General features: G+C 33.8%; 1 long non-coding RNA gene across 1 annotated transcript; it reads left to right on the top strand.

The window, feature by feature from the left end:
• The first annotated feature begins 7,205 nt into the window (after nucleotides 1-7,205).
• Nucleotides 7,206-14,643, top strand: LOC127844388 (uncharacterized). Its single transcript, XR_008032701.1, has 6 exons — nucleotides 7,206-8,511; nucleotides 9,152-9,313; nucleotides 9,635-9,765; nucleotides 11,788-11,884; nucleotides 12,984-13,147; nucleotides 14,237-14,643. It is a non-coding gene; the product is annotated as an uncharacterized LOC127844388 (long non-coding RNA).
• Nucleotides 14,644-18,030: the final 3,387 nt, after the last annotated feature.

The following is an 18,030-nucleotide window of genomic DNA, read 5'->3' on the forward strand; positions in this document are numbered from 1 at the left end:
TGGTTTTGTATGAGAACACATGTTTTGTCATTCATAGGTCGTATTACCTTATTAAGATACATTTTTATATACATATATACACTATATTTTGCATACATATGTGCTTAAAAATGCGATAAGATGCAGTTTTAAACCAAGAAATAAGTTTATTACACTTTCGGGCGTTATTACAATTCAGGTCGACACGCGATTGTAATAATGTAATAACTTTATTACAATTGAGTTTGTATGAGAACACCTTTTTGTCATTCATAGGTCGTAATACCCTATTAATATATATATATTATATCCATGTTTGCATTATATTTTGCAATAATCTGTGTTTGTAAATGCAATCAGATGCAATTTTAAAGCAAGAAAAAAGTTTTTTACACTTTCGGGCGTTATTACAATTCAGGTTGTTACGCAATTGTAATAATGTAATAACTTTATTACAATTGAGGTTCTATGAGAACACATGTTTTGTCATTCATAGGTCGTATTGCCCAATAGATATATATTTTATATACATGTATGCATTATATTTTGCAATAATCTGTGTTTGAAAATGCGATAAAATGCGATTTTAAACCAAAAGATAAGTTTATTACACTTTCGGGCGTTATTACAATTCAGGTCGATAAGCAGTTGTAATAATGTAATAACTTTATTACAATTGAGGTTCTATGAGAACACATTTTTTGTCATTCATAGGTCGTATTGCCCAATTAATATATATTTTATATACATATATGCATTATATTTTGCAATTATCTGTTTTTGAAAATGCGATAAGATGCGATTTTAAACCAAAAGATAAGTTTATTACACTTTCGGGCGTTATTACAATTCAGGTCGATAAGCAGTTGTAATAATGTAATAACTTTATTACAATTGGTTTTGTATGAGAACACATTTTTTGTCATTCATAGGTCGTATAACCTTATTAAGATACATTTTTATATACATATATACACTATATTTTGCAAAAATATGTGCTTAAAAATGCGATTAGATGCAATTTTAAACCAAGAAATAAGTTAATTACACTTTCGGGCGTTATTACAATTCAGGTCGACACGCGATTGTAATAATGTAATAACTTTATTACAATTGAGTTTGTATGAGAACACCTTTTTGTCCTTCATAGGTCGTATTACCCTATTACTATATATATATTATCCATGTATGCATTATATTTTGCAATAATCTGTGTTTGGAAATGCGATCAGATGCAATTTTAAAGCAAGAAAAAAGTTTATTACACTTTCGGGCGTTATTACAATTCAGGTTGTTACGCAATTGTAATAATGTAATAACTTTATTACAATTGAGGTTCTATGAGAACACATTTTTGTCATTCATAGGTCGTATTGCCCAATTAATATATATATTATATCCATGTATGCATTATATTTTGCAATAATCTGTGTTTGGAAATGTGATCAGATGCAATTTTAAAGCAAGAAAAAAGTTTATTACACTTTCGGGCGTTATTACAATTCAGGTTGTCACGCAATTGTAATAATGTAATAAAGTTTATAACAATTCAGGTCGTTATTACACTTCAGGTTGTAACAGCGCTTTATAAGTTTACAAAGTTTCGTCCTCGTATCTACAGTATTTTCTGAGAAATCTCAGGATCCAGTTGTATTATATATTCTTAATTTCTAGTAATTTCAGTTTTTAAAGATTTATTGACAGACGGACGGATAAACTGTGGAAGTACTGGACAGACAGACATTTGTGAAAACTATATTTGAACTTGTATAATATAACTTGTATACCAAGTTTAACTTTTTGGGGTTATTACCATTTTAAGTTTTGATCCTTTTTGAGTTATATCGACCTGACCTATGAGTTCGGTTGAAAGCGAATCTTAGGCAAAATCTTCAAATTTCCTTGTGAAAAAACACGAAGTTTCAACAAAGTATCTTCAATGCTATTTGAGAAATCGCAAAAACAATTAGCGCGCATTCAATTTGATTGACTGATTGACGGACAGGCATACAGCAGGGCGTAAATGAAATACGAAGGAAACTTACAGTCTTTCCGATTAAATTTATTTTATTGTTTACACTCCTAATTCGTTCACCAATCAAATTTCGAACGATAATAAAGGGGCGCCACCTTATTATCAATTAAAGTATGCGATCATTTATTTTTGTGCCGCTTTTTACCGAAAAATTTTGTCAACGCAAGACTTTGCAAGGAGTTTCCTGTCCATAGGAATGTATGTACAAAGTGGGTTGGAAAATTCCTTAAGTGACTTATTACCCTTAATTATTTCGTCAATACATATATATAATATTTGTATGAAAGGAAACGTCACATATTTCTGTGCAATAACTTACTAGATAATGATAAGTAAATATTTATTATGTGGAAACGATTGGTGAAACTTAAAAACTAAAATAAACTTAAGAACATGCAATTGTGTATCGAAAAGGTAATTATCGTTTATGCCTAGTGACGTAATTCTCGGAATATTATCAAGTAGTAAAGTGGTTCTAAATTACGACATACAGTGTTTTCACATTTGGATATACATTTGGGCGATTTCTCTATACTGTTAGTAACAGTAAGATATGAATAATCTGCATACGATTAGATACGATTAGGATGAAAAAAAAGGGTTTTAAAAGCGTTTGTCATGATTATCATAAATATTTACTTTAAAAAAATAAGTAGAATGGTATTTTAAAATTTATGTTATGTAACGCGGTGAATAAGTGGAAAGTAGCTGTAAATGTAATCCGTATCTTTATATCCCCCTTCGAAGTTGTGCTGTGGCTCGGGCGGTAGGTCGGTCCGTAGAGCATTCATTTGCGCTCGAAATCCACAGACCAAACTGATAAGATTGTTACTTGGGAGGAAATGAAGACGCCTATCAATTTGGAGGTCAAAATATAACTCGTCAAAATATCAAAGGCTCATAACATGAAACAAACTAGGTAAGTAGTTATTTGAAGTACCGTAAATAAAAACTAATCCTATAACTATAGCGATAAAATACCATCTGGATATCATTCAATTTCCTTATTATTAGATAAATTGTGGAGCTAATAGAGCTGTACGTGCGTCCATGCATTCCATACTGATGTACGCGGTGCTTACCAAAGAACTGTTCCATCCTTAATAATTAGCAATTATATATGTATTTGAATAGTATGCGGATATCAACATGTTAGTCCGTTTAGCACTAAGAGTGGTCAATCTGACAGTTCATTTCCAGTTGTATGAACTGTTTGGAAAATTACGACTTATTTATGCAGAAGCTCTATTTTCCCAACAAATCCTTCAACGATTAATCGCGGGAAATGCTTTCCATTTTTTAAATATAGTAGACATTTATTTATTACTTACAGTTTTCGGATGTATGGGTTTAGTTTATTGAATTATAAAGTCATGTGCGTTGTAAAGGCAGGTACAAACTGTGGTTATATAGATTTAACTTAAATAACAGAAATGAAACGGAAATTCGAAGGAACGCATGAAAACATCAACTCCCCGACAGGTTTCATCGCCGGTACAATTTACACACTATTAGTACATAGGTAAACAAAAATGACGGTGTACGTAAATGGCAAGACTCGAGCGGCGCTTTACACACTATTGATAGGGCTTGATGACGAAACGCTGATAAGATCTAATAAGGAATTTTTTGTACTTTCTCTTTTATGGACGGTGTACTTAATAAATATAAAACCGGATTTTTAAATCTTTACATGAATTGTATAAAAACAGAAATACACATGCATCGACTCTGCCTGAATAAGACAATTGTTTCATGCCAGTTAGGAATATCGCAGAACGTTACAAACATATTAAGTTCCGTTCTAACAGAGTTTTCAAAATGCGTAATAAATGACTTTGAGCTTACAGCCACTTATCCAAGCTGGTATATTATAGTTGCAGGTATAGGTGTCATCATTATCATTATCTTTATCATCTTCATCATCAGCAGCATCATCATCACCATCTTCGCCATCATCGACATCACCATTTCATCTCCGTATTTAAACATCATAGGACAGAGGCGCGCTAATTGACATATTGAGTGATGGAAAAACAGCAGCAAACACATCGGGTAGTCCGATGACTTATCTTATAATGATTTCTCCATGTAAGGCATGTTTAAAATTATTTCAATGTAAAAATCTCTTTTTTGAGAAGTTGTTAATTGATGTTCATCTATAAATATAATGATTTGCCTGAACATCAAAAATAATAAAAATCATACAAAATGTGAAGAATTACTGAGTAGAGTGATATTATGTAATATTTTTTACAAATGTACACGAAATGAGACTCAATTGTTTAAATATACAAACATATAAAAACTACATATCAAAATCTGTTTTAATAAATATATATTGCATCTCTAAATGAACGTGTTTTACTGAACTTCAGATACATATTATCTAAAAATGCCAAGGTTCGTTCAGGTCGAATTTTGGCGATTGTAGTGTGTATGTAGAAGTGCTCTCGAAGAAAAGGATAAACGCTAACCTTAATTCAGTTACGTATATTTATATGTATAAGCAATGAAGATAAAATTCAAATGTAAAACAATTATATGCGGATACATAAAATATTGAATAAATAAATCACTAAATATACAAACGAGTGTGGATCAGTGAAATATACATGTATTAGTCGCAATATTTGACCTCCCACTTTATATTTTTTGTCAAGTTTTGTTATATGTCATTGACAAAACAAATAAATATTTTAAAATCCGTCAAAACTTTGTAATATTATTTATTATTTCCGTTTAAAAACGTTAAATACATATCATTCAAAAGGATCACCAAATGATGTTTGTTAAACATTTAACATAGCAGATCCTTTATAAAATTGACCAATAGGACTTCATATAATATTGAAAGACAATAATAAGATTACAAACAAGCTAATATAATATTTAGACTATTTCAACTAGTTCGGAGCTTGCATCTGACAAAATAACTAATGCCTATTATTATATTTAACCAAACATGTACATCAATCAAAAACAAATCAATAAATTGCCAATAATTAATGTGAATAAGGACATGTTTAGTTTCAAGTAAGGATTCCCCTGTGATAAAACAATCCTAATACGCAGTTTGTTGACATTTAATCTTTACAAATGTCGATGTTCGAGTTTCAAGTTAAAATTAAGGATTGATTAGATAAGTGTTCCGAAACAATTATTCCAACATCACGAGCGAACACTCTGATTGGGAATGATCATATTGTAAAACAAACACACGTAACCTATAACATAAAGGGGACGAAATAAGCACAGACTATCACGTTTTACCGAATACTATTTATCGTCGCCCACAAAGACATTTAATTGCCGTGTCACAATGTCGTCAGTGCACGACGCTTGTAAGATTTTTTCTGGAATGAATCGTAGTTTTATAAATAGTATAAAATTTTTTGGTCTACCTCATAAATGAGAGGTCATGAAAAGAATAGCCGATGCACCTCGTATCAAATTCGCCTTCATCACATGAAATCCGTATAATGATAATGCATCGATTCACGATTAGGATTTTTTAAAACGCTTTGAAATAAAATTAATTTTAATAAGCCATTACAAGCTTACATTTAATTTTAAAATTTGTTTGGTTCATATTCTGAGTTGATTCCTCATTTTAGATTATAATGGCAAATGGAAATGGATAACACAAAACATTAGATTCGCATAATGCATCTTATATGAAAGAGTTAAATTACACTGTTTTTTATTACATTGAAATGTTAATATTTCGTTTAAATAAATAAATAAATGCGTGTGGCCTTTAAAATATAAACACAAAGAGTCTCAAGTATTCCTGCATGAAAAGGATCGTATTCAACGTATGTATTCAAATATTTACTTCACGTGTTATGAGCACAGCAATGGATTGCTTTGAACTTAAACTCCAATTTATTACCTATCTATCACGTGGCTCATGCACCATCAATCCCCTTAATCACTAACTCAACGATGCAGCTGAACTGTACACCAACTAATTTGTTAATATTAGTTACCGTTTTAGGTGTTCAGGCGTTTAGACAAGAATAAAATACTTTTAAACAGACACATGTCAAATAAACATTCAAAAGTATGCTTTAAATTGTGTAATTTCTTTTACTCATATGGGGCACATATAATTTTGATAAATTGTGATCAATTTTTGAATTTGAATCGATTGTTAATATAACGTATTTGAATTGTTTCTACCAAAAATGGTATCTATTGAGAGAAATGCACATATATATATATATATATATATATATATATATATATATATATATATATATATATATATATATATTCGAAGTTTTCATTAATTCGTCCAGCCTATTGCAATAATACAAATCATGTGTTGCAATGATCGATGTTTGTAAAGAGAACTCATTAAAGTATTATAAGTAATATGCATGATTGTTTCTTTGCGCATACTGAAGTGAAGTATGCAATATTCGGGTTTGGCAAATCAGCCTAAAGACAAATACCAAATAATTTTCAAATATAACTTACTGTTTTTAGTGCATATAAATATTCAATAAACGTATGAACACTACGGACAACGCAGGTATTGTGTAGTTAAATGTGAGTCAAACTATTCAGAAAGTTAGAAATCGGGGATATTAATTTAGGATTGATCAACACGATTTCAAGTTCAATAAATAGCAATTATTGATGATACTATTTAATGTACGCGATCACAAAAGATTATGAAGTCTAGCTATTACAACAGATAATATTTCCTGTAAATCAAGGGTTCTTACATGAGGTCATCCGGCAAACATAATTTACTGTTTCAAGTGGACGGACAGTGGGGTTCATGGACTGCGTGGTCCTTGTGTACATCTCACTGTAACCATACACGGACTAAAGCATGCGACAATCCCGCACCGCTACATGACGGGAGAGATTGCCCAGGCCTAACGATGCAAACAAACGACTGTTACACAGACCCATGTCAACATAATGATTTTGTTTCCAGTTTGTGTCAATCTGTAAACTGATAACAACATATTTATACACTGTGTATAGTAAATGTTATGTCCAAAGTAGCAACTGCATAGGGTTATACAACGTAAAGATCGCTATGTTTTATATAACAATTAATAATATGTTGAACACTATTGACAACGCAGGTAGTGTATATTTAAATATGAGTCACACTATTCAGAAAATTAGAAATCGATTTTATTAATTTAGAATTGTTTAATACGATTTCAAGTTCAATTATAAATAACAATTATCGATGATACTATTTAATGTACGCGATGACAAAATATTATGAAGTCTAGCTATTACAACAAATAATATTCCCTGTACGTCATGGGTTATCATAACCAATTATTGAGCATCAGTGTCTACATTTCATCATGGTATGTACTAACCATGAATTATGATTCGTATTGTTTGGTGAAAGCGGTCTTTATTGTTTCAAACTTGGCTTGTCTGAGTCTATCTTACCGGCACAAATGTTAACGTCATTGAAGAATTATTAAAGTAACCCATCCCATCAAACTAATTTTTCAGGGAGCTATTTCCCTATAGTAAAAACTGTTTCTATTGTTGTGAGGCTGATCTGTGTAACACAAATTGCCAAACTAGAGGTTCCTATATCTTAAGTTTACTTGAGCAAGAATTGCTCATTGTGAGCTATTGTGGAGGATGTGTATCAGGCGCCTAAAGTCAAAATGTATGTCGTGTGTCTTGTGGTTTCCGTCATTAACAAAATCGCTTCAAAATAATTTCATCCTGTACCGCTTGATATATATTGACAATTGACAAATCTTCAAATGTATTATCATTGGTTTGTTCAAATGGTTCCGGTCGGCTTTTAAACTAGATAATAAGAGTCTTCAATAGATTTTATAAAGTAGTTAATTAAAGAATCTTCAAAAATGCCAGACGAACTGGTTTTATATGTTTAATATTTAATCTCTTAGATGTAGTTTTAAATGTTTGTTCAAATCATGACCCTGGGGTAACATCTGGACACGGCCCACAATCAATAATTGATTTAGACTTATATATAGCCAAACAATTATTATAATCTTCACTTACACGATAAAACCGAGAAATAAGGCCTGTAATATAATACGGCTTTCCTCTCCAATTCTCGCGTTAAATCATGCAACAGGCGTCGAAATTGGTTTGGCCATGGGGGTAACGTGTTGTCTTAATCGGTAACGGGTTAACTTTTACCTCTTCTCTCCTCTGAAACTGCAAGGCTCATATGTTTGTATTTGAAATGTAATATTGTTAAGTGGTCCTCTATGAAGTTTTTATACATTCCAGCTATTACAACATATAATTTTCCTCGTAAGTAATATGAGGTCATTCGGCAAGTATTATTTACTGTATACAGTGGACGAACAACGGGATGCAGGGACTCCGTGGTCCTTGTGTACTTCACTTTGTAACCAGACAAGGACTCGAGAATGCAACAACCCGGCACCGGTACATGGCGGACAAAACTGCACAGGCCTAACGACGCAAAAACAAGGCTGTTACACAGAGCAATGTCAAAAGTAAACTTAAATATCATTTAATAATGCTTTAAACAGTTTAAATTACTGCTATGTATCGATCACGTATACCTTCAATAAACGTGTGCAACCTATGGAAACTTCAGGAGCTCGATAAATATATATATGTATATATATATTTATACATATAGATAGACAGGCGGACGGACAAACAGAGACAGACAGACAGACAGGCAGACAGACAGAAAGACGGACAGACAGACAGACAGACAGACAGACAGACAGACAGACAGACAGACAGACAGACAGACAGACAAACAAACAGACGGACGGACGGACGGACTGACGGACGGTCGGACAGACGGACCGACCGACCGACAGACCGACCGACAGACAGACAGACAGACAGACAGACAGACAGACATGATCTGCGATTAAGTTACCAATTCAGAAAAAAAGTGATTATTACAATTTTAGATTTATTCTACATGTTGCCCAGTTAATTGTAAATATCAATAATTTATCGTTATATTTACAGTTACGAGATAGCAAACCATTTTTTATTCTTAATATTACAATACATACTTTTTCTTGTGCGGTATGTGTCATTATATAAGGCTACAGGTTCAGCGAATTAGCTTTCCAATTACAATTCATACTTAAATAGAAATTATTGTTTCAGTGGATAGACACTGGGGTTCATGGACTGCATGGTCCCTTTGTACCTCTTACTGTAACCAGACAAGGTCTCGAGCGTGCGACAATCCGGCACCGCTAAATTGCGGTAGAGATTGTCCAGGGATTACGACCCAAACACAAGAATGTACCATATCTAAATGCCAAGGTAATATGTTACATGTTTTATCCAGTTTGTAATGGTATGTGTTATCCGTTTCCATATGCCATTTTAATCTACAATCAAGAATTAACATGCAGAAATGCAACGTATTCATCCAATATTACAACAATAGCTATAGTACGTCCAAAGTTACAGTTACATATTGTTATATGTTGTAAAGATCGCTATGTTTTGATTTAACAATTATAAATATGATCAGATTGATTAATGGATATTTAACTCTCTTTCAAAAAAAGGAAATAAATGCAGACTAAAATACGGAATCAGGATCAAGAACTTTGGTACATGTTGTTGTTTTTTGTTTAGCAAAAGATTGCTCCGAGCTTCTTAGCAGCTTTGCTGTCCGGCTTAGTGGTGTGTATACCATCAACACCCCTCTAACTCACACGAAAATACAGGTGTACTGTGACATGGACACTGATGGAGGAGGATGGACGGTAATATCAGTTTAGTTATAAATACAATATCACCACTTCTCAAACTCAGACAAAGATGGTAGAGGTTAAACTATAGTATCCGTTTAAATATTAATACAATTTTGCAAATTCAATCACTTACTCTAAGATTGAGGTGTACTTTAAGATTTAGACACGTCAAGAAGAATCGTGTCATTTACAGACGGTCGTAAAACTACGGTGGCTGATTTTCTTTTTTATCGTGTGTTCAACTATTGTTTGACTGCTTGGTGGATCTTACTTAAAGGTTTACATTGTAAATACCTTCATATGCACATCAGATAAAATATATAGCCCCAATATTTTTGTGTTGTTTTCAGCTATCTACTGAGTGAATCTCGCTAAAAAATTTCACAATCTAATGACCTAAATGTGTAAATAATCATTAAGAAAGAACTTCATTGCCAGCAATTTTTACTGAATTATAGCCATTTTTCATTTTGTTCACTGTCGAATATATAGTGGGTTTGTTAACTCCCGTACATGTGCTGGTGGAGCATCAGTGTATTTGACACGTTTCAAGTTTTACTTGCGTTGGACTTTTAATGAGATAAAACTTTCAAAAATATATTTATCAGCATGTTCAGCTGCGTATCTGTGTATTGTTTTTAAAGTTACATTATAGCCCTGTTGTGCAAAAACAAATTTGAATGTTGGGGTATGAGTGAGCTGCGCATACCTATCTAGGTTTTGTCAAGCCCGCTTGCAGAAAGCTAAATGTAGCTGTCATGGTGATTGAATTAATGTTACTGTCTGCATGTGTTGGTGCATCCGGACTCTACATAACAATTCATCATGCAATGTGAAACTTACAACAAATAATTTTCAAATCGAGACGCAATGTCGTGCGGACGAACCATGTCCACAGCTTTTTAGTTAGCGTAACAATTTCGATTTTTAAAGGTAACATTAAGAGGTAAAATATCAATTTTGATCATAAAACAGCAGGCCGAATGTATAATTTTTAGATAAATTTGCTTGTTCAAACTGTAACTCCGTTTTACGTTGCTCAATTATAAACTGTTCTTAAACTATTACCTCAACATATATTCACCATATTACGCATGTACTATTCGTCTCCCTAGTTTCAAAGTACACTTTTTATATGTCAAAAGTCAATATGGGTACATGTATGATTAGCTTATATGTATAGTAACTTCATCATCCATTATGCATTAACCACAAATGGTCACCATAAGGAGACGGCGCCTCGCGTGTATCACAGACTAATTACCTTAAACTAAAGTTTTTATTCGGAGGTCTAAGGTGATATTTGAGATTAATACAGCCTGTCCGGTCTATAAGTTCATCACACCATAACATTGTGTCAAGCAAGCACTTAAAAAGCTCAATATACAAACTCGATGTACAAGTCCCAATAGCCGAATGTATGTGCACGTCTGCATTTATACAATAGAAATAACACTCATTAATATTTAAATGAAAAATTTAATTCTTTCAAAATAGAGCAAAAATAAATCACTTTTTAAGTGATCTTTAAGTTATTGAAAATTATACCAATATGATAATTTTGCGATATCATACATGTAATAACAAACATTTAAATACCATAATATCTTAACAAAGTCGTTAAAAGTTACCGATCTTTTCATAATGAAGTATTATAAAGAATGTATTAATATTTTTCTTAAGACTTAACTCAAATATGTGTGATAATTGTGAACTACCGACAATTCACGTGTATATGGTAAATGGTTCAACTTTTTGATATTCCATTAAGGCGAAAATAACATTGGCATTACACAATGTTTAACCTAACAAACATTAAACAATTCAAGGATGTACGAATCAATTATAAAACGAAAATGGACTTGTTTAAAATTAAATGTATTCAATTAAAGAAATATAACCCTTACATATTTTTGAATGAACATGTACAATCTTTGCCATGAAATTATGCTATTATTGAAACATGCTGTATTCATTTTACATGTTCATTCTATTTAAGTATATGGGTTTCAGTTCCAATTTCTATATTTGTAGGTCTTTCAAAGGCGGTTCAATGGCAGTGAAGATTTTTATCGGAACTTCAATGACTATGAAAACGGCTTCGGATCTGTTCACGCAGAACACTGGCTCGGTAATAGTACATGTCATTAATGGTATCTAGCAATATGTTTGTTAAGTATTTTATTAGCATGGCGCTCATAGCAATGCTTGATTATGTTCGCAAGTCTCAATGAAACTTAACTTTGAATGAATAAACTTGCCTTAATAGCACTTGCTTGTTTGAACTCCTTGATTAAGTTTCCTGATGTTTATTAAACACGGGGATCTAGTTGTTTACTCCACTTATCACAGTTTCGAACTTAACATAGATAATGTAATCCTTAACATTCTGACCATTTTTAATCAATATTGAGCGAATGGAATGTGGTCCATAGAGTGGTAAAAAGTAAAAGTCGACATCAAAAACCGCACGTTATAAGATAACTAACGCCAATCATACAATAGGTCTCATTGACAAATTTGTTATCAAGTACGCTAAAAGCTTTTAGTAAATAGAATAATGTGCAATGTGGCATAGCAAACGTATGTCATCGAGTCATCCCTAAATATTAAAATATCCATACTCTTAGTTTGTTGATAAAGATCGACAATTACAAATGGGGTGAAAGAGGGTAAATTATTTGGAAACCGTACAATAATTCGAAATAAACGATGATCGCGGGTTTGATCCCCGTCCCGGACATAGCATATGTGAGAATTTGTTATGAAATCCTTTCTAAGGTCATTCTCTGCCCACTTCCGAGTCAAGTGGTGCAGTTGTGAGTAATTATTATAGGTGTGGGCATTTAGCAATATATCACCAGCTTATGCAGGAGAGGTGAGTTGGTAAACTTTCTGCCATGGTTGACTGAAGTACAGTTGAAAAAGGCAAAAAATTAAACAAATAAATATTTAAAGGAAAAAAAGCTGCTTTTCTAGTATTTTGCACAACGATTACCTGATCTTAACATTTAGTAAAGATATAACGTATATGTGTTTGTTGAAGTTATACAGCTACCCAATAATCATTTATGTATTAAGTCATTAAATACGACGAACTGACGATTTACTACTGACAAACTAAAATATTGTTTCAATTAAAAAAAAATATCATAAAACCTATCAAAATAATTTCTTCACAAAATTTATAAATTATAGAGTAAGTGAACTCTTTCTATTTAAAATTCCAGGTTTTAAATACAATCACGAGATAACATCACGTGGATCCTATCAACTTCGAGTGGACATTTTGCGTTCAAATGGAAGCAAGGGATACGATGTGTATGGTAGCTTCAGTCTGCAACCGGGACTGCATACGCTCTGAACATTGGGTCGCGTTTACGGTCAAATAATGGTAAAATATTTCTTACGGACTTTCTTATGCTGTGTTATTTACTCAGCTCATTAGTGTCCTTTTCAATATCCAATCAAAAGTCTGGCAAAAGTAAGATAGCTTAAGCTGGTAACTGTCCATTCTGACAAGAACCTACTGAACTTAATGAAACAAATTGACAGTATCTCGAAAGTCCGTCCGCTTAAGGTTTAAATTTTGACCATTTCAAAATCCTTAAATGTCGAGATTAGTTTAATCTAGAAAATAGTATGTATATACCACCGGAGAAACACGTTATTCCTTCAATATATGCAACCGTATTTATACAATAAAATGAAAAGAAAACAGTTCACACAAAATGAACGCTTGTTAGATAGGCAGTGATATTTAAATATCTTATGTATTTCGTTGTTTTTTCATCTAAATATAATAAGTATCGGTTATGAAACGATTAAAATGACACTTCCTTGGGTTATGTATTATCGTTAAAACTCTTGCACCATAGGCACTGTGTTCGAAAATGCTTCAACTACATGGCGCATACTTCTCATCCATACGTATGTCGTGTCCTTTTTTAAGAATAACACAAAAATGACTGGCCAGTCATTGTAAGATTTAAAATACCAAGTCTGAATATCACTCGGTTCAGACATTAACAACGTTATTTCACAAAGCAGTACTAATTTTTGCAATTTTTAATTTAAAGCGAAGTAGCTTCAATGAAAATTAGATAATAACGCTTTTGTCAGGGTAATAAAGCTTTTTTTGGCTGTTGGAGTGTCTTTGTTTTAATTGGCTGATGTCAAAAAGTCAGAGATTGTGATATTTAAATCTGTGCACACACTATGTTTTCTTAATTCAGCTTTATGTCAGACAAATATATATATAACGCCGGATGTATGAAAGGTCATTTCATAATTCTAAGAAGCGCACACTCGTTGTAAATAGTTTAATTATTTTAAAGCAAAGAAAATGCACTGTTCAGAAATTGATTTGATTTTAGCGTATATATATATATGATCACGCACATCAATGCTCAATAATTTTATAAGATTAATTAATAACTCTTGATATTTTGCGTGTTTTATTTTATTTATATTTTTATCACAGTTGATACCACAAACCCATTTACTCAACCAAACGGCAATGCCTTCAGTACATATGATCATGACGTTGACCATAGAGATGACGTAAATTGCGCAGCGGCGTGCAAAGGAGGCTGGTGGTACAAAGGCTGCTATAGTAGAATCAATCCAAACGGCCTTTACCGACCAGGGCAAGAAAATGACGAAAATATGAAATATGACTCTCCGTACGGCATTGCTGCCAGCACAGTCATGTTTAAACGTGTGTGATAAACACGGTGTCATATTTAACATATGGGGACAATTCATTTACACAATCATAAGCAACTGATTTAATGTGGACAAAAACGACAGCCAGCATACGTTTTAAAACAACTGTTGTTGTTATTTTTGGCACTCTAACGAGCTTGTGGTTTTTCATGGACTGCAGAAAAATAAAGGATTGACACAAACCGATGTTTTCGTGTACGTCTTTTAAAGTGATATTATGGGCATTTTTCACTGTTGAATTGGGCTCAAAAGAATAAACAGGTCAAAAGAGTTAGTTAAAATGTGGATACTGACCAATAATCTGCAACTCATCTTGCTACCAGTTGTTTATAAAAGTAAAAATTTATATTCGATATTTTACATAACTTATCCAGTCCTCTAAGCCAAAATTATCCATAAAACGAAATATTGTATTTGTGTCGTATGCACGAATCTGCACTAAAATTCACATCGTAAGTCGAATCATTTCTGTCAGTTGTCAAAACAAAAGTACGGTTGATATTCAAATGCATTAGTTCTCTCTTTTTCTAAAATAGCTTCACACGACCGGAATTATCACATGATTTCAGTTTAGTTTTTATCAATGCAGCCCGGGCATTTAGTAACACTATTGCGATGAACAACAGATTACCAAAATAATTTATGGATGCATTTTACACGTTTGTTTCTTAGTTGCTTATTGTCTGTCTGTCTGTCTGTCTGTCTGTCTGTCTGTCTGTCTGTCTGTCTGTCTGTCTGTCTGTCTGTCTGTCTGTCTGTCTGTCTGTCTGTCTGTCTGTCTGTCTGTCTGTCTGTCTGTCTGTCTGTCTGTCTGTCTGTCTGTCTGTCTGTCTGTCTGTCTGTCTGTCTGTCTGTCTGTCTGTCTGTCTGTCTGTCTGTCTGTCTGTCTGTCTGTCTGTCTGTCTGTCTGTCTGTCTGTCTGTCTGTCTGTCTGTCGGTCGGTCGGTCGGTCGGTCGGCCTGCCTGCCTGCCTGCCTGCATGTCTGCCTGCCTGCCTGCATGCTTGCCTGCAAGCCTGCCTTCCTGCCTGCCTGCCTGCCTGTCTGTCTGTCTGGCTGTCTGTCTGTCTGTCTGTCTGTCTGTCTGTCTGTCTGTGTGTCTGTCTGTGTGTCTGTCTGTCTGTCTGTCTGTCTGTCTGTCTGTCTGTCTGTCTGTCTGTCTGTCTGTCTGTCTGTCTGTCTGTCTGTCTGTCTGTCTGTCTGTCTGTCTGTCTGTCTGTCTGTCTGTCTGTCTGTCTGTCTTTCTGTCTGTCTGTCTGTCTGTCTGTCTGTCTGTCTGTCTGTCTGTCTGTCTGTCTGTCTGTATGTCTGTCTGTCCGTCCGTCCGTCCGTCCGTCCGTCCGTCCGTCTGTCTGTATTACTTATGTTGTACAAACATTTTTTTTTCATTTTTTTCTATGAAACGATCATAATGAGCATATCAGGCGACAGTCTGATATTTAGATCATTATTATATTCCCCCGTATATGATTTGTCTCATCTGCGAGTAAACAAATAACATACTAAAATATGTTTCTTGCCGTAATCAAAAAGCCTGCAGATAAAATGAATATGACAGCCTTATACGACAACGTATTTTGCACCAATCATTCCATAAATGCATCTTATTTCATTACATATCACTATCAATTTGATTGCAATACCTTTGAAGTATATTCCATCTCTCCGTATTGTTAAAAAATGTTCAGTTCCATGTCGTTTGAAAATGGCGATGACTTTGATGGAAATGGTATATAACTTTATTCTTTATTTAAATGTGTTATATAAGACTGTACACATCTTATAGATTCCAAATCAATTCGTTACATGCGTTCTTTAAAACGACACTGTAGTCTTCTGAACTTCTAGTTGTTTTTATTTACATTCATGTTAATGCTAAGGCTGCATACTGTGAGGACACGGAGTGTGCCCCAGCACATATACCTAATCAACTTAATAGTCTCACGAAAATTTGGCCGAATTCTGAATAACAGCTGTAATGTCAACATAATTTTTTTACTGAAGGATATTAAATGTTGACGCGATCTCCTGCTGTGGGAAATAATCTGGAGTACCTGGAGGAAACCATCACATGTCCGCTATCGTGACCATTAACCAAACTCGCATGCGCAAGGAGCAAGCAATGAACCCAAGTTGACGAGGTGAGAGGTGTTTGAATAACCCACTACGCCAACCGGAGATCCCGTGAAAGCGAAGCGTATTCCAATCCACGTTCGTAATTTAAACGGAAACTTTATTGTTAAATTACACACAACAAAATAAAAAGATCAGATATAACAATTTTTATCAACTCGTTTGTACAGCATAAACCAATTTTAAATATGGAAATCATACATTTGATACACTTGATCAAGTATTTATTGATATACATCAGTCATATAAAGTTTACGGGAGTTAAAAGTGTACATCACTTCTGATTTCGCAAGTGAAATTACCTTGTTATGGGAAAGGCCGTTAAAAATATTGGTATCAAAACCGTTGAAATAATTTTATATTTGGCAGTAAACAGCAGAAATCCTGAGTTAATTAGGTAACAGTTTGGCCTATGATACTACATTTTCTTATAATAAAACACGATCGTAAAAGGGTTTATACATTTTATGTCTACGTTAATCTGCTATCAAAGCGATGTAGGAACGCTAGCTAGAAGCATGAAAATCTACATCATCCAAACAACAACACCACAAAAAAAATGTTTTTGTACGGAATATCGTTAGGACCATTGTGGTTACAAATTAAAATCCAGAGGGCGACAATGCGAAAGTGCGATAGTACGATGGCGTCAATGCAATGGTACGATGGCGACAATGCGACACTACGATGACGACAGTGCGACAATACGATGGCGACAGTGCTATAGTACGATGGCGACAATGCGATAATACGATGACGACAGTACGACAACGCAATAGTACGATGGAGACAATACGATAGTCATACTGTACTGTCGCCATCGTTTCATCGCATTGTCGCCATCGTACTATCGCGTTATCGTACTGTCGTCATCGTATTATTGCATTTTCTCCATCGTACTATCGCACCGTCGCCATCGTTATGTCGCACTGTCGCATTGTCGCCCTCGTACCGTACTCTCGCTTTTTTGTCTATCGCCTTCCGGTACACATCGTATTTTTTCCTAGATGGAGCCACGTTTAAAAATACTTCACAGTTCGGTATTCCTTACATCAATACCCATTCTATAACTTAATAAGAATTTGATTTCATTTCACTCTAATCTCTTTCAAAGTACATCTTTATAAAGTCATCTATTTTGTTTCTGCAATAAGAATAGTTTGTGTAGATCTACCTGAGGGCGATAGTCGACAATGCGATAGTTGATTAATTAATCGCGACAACACAAAATACATTACATATTATGTATTACATACACGCGTTGGGCGCTTTTTATTCTCAATTAGTACACCTATCCGGAATAAACATTTTATATATGGTTTGTACCATAGGTACACTTACCTTAAAGCAACATACACGTTTTGCCTTATTTGGGGGTTGTTTTTACCCATAACTGTATGTACTCGTGTAATACCTT

The sequence above is a fragment of the Dreissena polymorpha genome, chromosome 9, assembly GCF_020536995.1.
Source record: "Dreissena polymorpha isolate Duluth1 chromosome 9, UMN_Dpol_1.0, whole genome shotgun sequence".
Classification (NCBI taxonomy): domain Eukaryota; kingdom Metazoa; phylum Mollusca; class Bivalvia; order Myida; family Dreissenidae; genus Dreissena; species Dreissena polymorpha.